The sequence below is a fragment of the Pteropus medius genome, unplaced genomic scaffold, assembly GCF_902729225.1.
Source record: "Pteropus medius unplaced genomic scaffold, Ma_sr-lr_union100, whole genome shotgun sequence".
NCBI lineage: Eukaryota > Metazoa > Chordata > Mammalia > Chiroptera > Pteropodidae > Pteropus > Pteropus medius.
The window spans coordinates 661,581-665,604 of record NW_024345481.1 but is presented as its reverse complement, the minus strand read 5'-3'; the positions used below and the strand labels follow the sequence as shown (position 1 = coordinate 665,604).

Below are 4,024 nucleotides of genomic sequence, written 5' to 3'. Positions count from 1 at the left end.
AATGCTGCTGTTGTTTAAATACTGCATGCCACCTTAATTTGACTTAAAAATTTACAGCAACTGGTGATACATATAATAAGTTAAGATTGTCAATGGTCTCTAGCCAAAGGCCATCAGAACTATACCTGGAGGTGAACAAGTAGCATTTATGGCTCATTTCAGTAAGGAAACACATATACCATCAAGAACTGAGTCAGCTTAGTAAGAAAGTTTTAGAAATAACTTTTTAAAACAAGATTTGGTCTTGGATTTATCAATATTGGGGAGAGTTGAGAAAGCAGGCTTTGCTCTGGATTGGATAATGTCAGAAAGTGTAGGTAACTTTGTCTCAATAAATCTTATCTTAAAAGAGGAAGACTGAGGCTAAAACTGTAGTCATCCCTATTAGCCAGAACAGGGGGACATTGTCTTGTTTTTGTCTTGATCCTTCAGAGTCACAGATTGGCCTTGTCTAATGTTGATGTTATCTGAAAGAAATTATGTTCATAGAAAAATACCAAAGTCTACCTTGCCAGATTGGCTCCTGGCTGTCAGGGACTGCTTTTCTCTTTTCCAAGATATATGAAACTAGGTAAGAGAAATTAATCAAAGAGAAGTTTAGAAAGTCTCTTAAGGCCAGAAGAATACACAATATGCAAAATGTACACCACTGCGTTAGTCAGGATTGCTATTTAAATCATGTCATCCAATTTCATAATATAAATCGTGTGATTTATTTTATGAAATTGGATCACATGATTATGAAGGCCTGCAAGTCCAAAATTTGTAGGGTGAGCCAGCAGTCTGAAAGACTCAAGAGAGCCACTTTCAATACAAATCTGAAAGCTATCTGCTTACAGAATTCCTTATTGTTCAGGGGAGGTCAGTCTTTTGTTCTATTCAGGTCTTCAACAGATTGGATGAGGTTCACCCATATTATAGAGAACAATCTGCTTTACTCAAAGTCCTTTGATTTAAATATTAATCTCATCAAAAAAAAAAAAATCTTGTGTACGGCCATGCTACTCTGAACTTGCCCAAACTTGTCTGATCTCGGAAGCTAAACAGGGTCGGGCCTGGTTAGTATTTGGATGGGAGATCATCTAGGAATACCAGGTGCTGTAGTCAGGGAAAAAAAAAATCTTCACAGAAGTATCCAGAATAATGATTAACCACATGTCTGGACACTATGGCCCAAGCCCAGTTGAAACAAAGATAAGCATCAAAACCATGAAATCTGCACTTGCTAGAAAAGGAAAATAGCGGTTATTTGTTTCACAGAATCCAGTAACTAATTTCTCTGTGGAAGCACAATCTTCCTGCTATTGAGACTAAAGATAATTTTCTTCACTGGCTCGCATAAAACGGACAGACAATTCATGTGGTTGCCAATGAACAAGGTGTTGGTTTGTTTTCAAAGCCATATATTTATTAGCTCAGTGCTTTAGAAATAAGTTTTACTCTGTTTCTATAACTTCTGTTTATAGTTACACACATCACAACATGCATTGAGGCTGAGGTTCTACAGGAGAGGTTGCTCTGGTTCTCCATAAGTCGGCATGGATTGTTAGACTTCTGAAACTAATGCTGAAAATATTTGGGCTGCTCTATCTAACCTTTAATGCTAAGTAGAGAGCATGACATTTGTCTGCAGGGTGAGGCAAGTTTTGAAGTATATTCTGTAATTAGACTTCATCAGTGTGAACCAGATTGATAACATATTGCAGATATATAGTTCAAACGAGTAGCTTAGAAATTGTCCAAAAGAATATTTATATCTTCTGAAGTCCCTTATGTACTCCTAGAGAATACCCGTTTCAATAACAATTGAGCAGCATCTATTCCTGGGTGTGTTGTGAGAAGCAGTCTATGCCTGGGGCCAGTAATAATTCGAGACCTTCAGATAGGAAGCAATTAACTCTTTTCAAGCCTATAACACACCCACTTTTACTTTTGTTATTTTGCATAGTGGCTAAATCTCTTGCTTTGTTCTTATATTGCTATATATCTCTTTCTTATTCCTTCAGCAGGTTTCAAACTCCTTTTGGGCAGAGAGCCCATCTTTTATTCATTCTGCACTGGTGGCATCAGCTGCAAAAATATTGCATAAACAGGAAATATCTAGCACTTAAAGATATTGTTGAGTGGACAAATGAAGTAAAAGAAAGTATAATATATAATTAAATGAATAAATATCAGGATTAGAACTCCAACTCAATCCATCCCATTTAAGAAGAGTAGCTCCGTGAAGACTACAGTTTACGTTACTGTGTCTATAATGAAAAAAATGAAATGTCAAGGAGAAACTTGCAATATAATTTATATTTAATAACTGAGTCGAGAACATAAGAATACACTACAAGTATTGATAGATACAGTTGATCAATTATTTTATAATAATATAACATCTCAGAGTTTCTTCTATCTGGTTTTTTATTATAAGAGAGAAGTCAGGAAACTGAACAAGTATTTGGAGGAACTGGATTTATGTTCTGGCTCCACTTTTTACTACGTCTCTGATATTAGACAAGTAACTGTGGTTAAGAGATTTGGGTTCTTAAAAACTAGAAAAATAATTCCTACTTGGCCTGTTAATGCAATGGTCAGGAGACATGATGGATATGATGACCCTTTACAGATGATAAAACCTTATAAAGTAATAAAAATATTTGTCAGTCTCTTGGTTCTGCAGGAGCGATGCTACTTTCTTATCCATTCATCTTGCATCTGTGATTCAGTGTAGGTGTAATTTTCCACAGTCCATTTTAGACTATAAATGTAAGATGAGCTAAAACAAGGAAGCAATTATCCAGATAATTTAGAGTGCCTATACACTTGTGCTTGGCATTTCCAGAGTGGCAGTGAATAACATTAGAGAGGTATACAGAAATAAGATCATGTATGATCTGGTAAGCCATATTAAAGACTTTAAAATCCATTTTCTGTGTGATAGAAATTCTTTGGCATGGAGACCAGAGAGTTACATGGTATGATGTACGTTTTAAAAGGATCACTCTAGGGAATGTGGCAGCTGGTTTCAAATGGACCCTGTTTGCCAGAATTCATACTCTTGTATAGTTCTTTTCTACCACAGTGAATCTTTGACTTATGTTAACCATTAAAATGTGACAGAAGAGATGCTGTATCAGTTTTGGGTCTAGCTATAAATGGACAGTCATCTTCTGCTTCCCTCCCTTGGAAAACTCACCTTGGGAGCTTTTAACTACTATGTAGGTAGCCTGGTTACTCTACTGGAGAGATCACATGAAGAGGACAAGCCCTGAGACCACATGGAGAGAGAGAGGCCTGCTTTTTCGGTGTCCTAATTACTATCCAGCTGTGACTGTGTTAAAGCTACCAGGTAAGATCAGCTGAGTAATTGCTCAGCTGATCCTAGTCAACACACAAAATCATGAAAAACAATAAAATTATTGTTTTCAATTCACTGTGCTTTGTGAAAATTTGATACACAGCAATAAATAACCAGAACCTGGATATAGAAAGGCAAAAGACGAAGCAGAGAGAACATTAGAGGGTTATTCAATTTTTAAGGTAAGAGACAATGGGACTCTGGTGGGGTGTGAGATAAAGAGAAGAATCAAGATATTCTCTGTTTATTGTCTGGAGCAACTGGGATAACAGTGGTACCATTTAGAGTCGAGAAAAACACAGGGAAAATTCAATTTAAGAAGATCATATAGGAGTTTAGTTTATAGTTCAGATATTGCTATTAATATGACTATTACATATCAAGTACAAATGTCATATCAGTAGTTGGATAAATACCAGGTGGTGTGTCGAAGCTGAGGAATAATTATTGGAACCACTATACCTGGGTGACACTAACTTGTGGTATTGGATGAGGTCATCTCAAGACAAAGTGTAGTCAGAGAACAGAAATGGAATAAGCTGAAGCTCTGGAGTATGCTGGTATTTAGAAGTCAGGAAGATGGATAGAATCCCAAAAAAAAGAAACCACAGGGAAATGATCCTAGTGAGAATAGAGAAAAATCAGAAAAAAATGGGAAGTCCCTTAATCTGAGTG

General features: G+C 36.4%; 1 pseudogene; it reads left to right on the top strand.

Moving 5' to 3' along the window:
- The first annotated feature begins 988 nt into the window (after positions 1-988).
- Positions 989-1,107, top strand: LOC120611491 (uncharacterized; annotated as a pseudogene).
- The last annotated feature ends 2,917 nt before the right edge of the window (positions 1,108-4,024 follow it).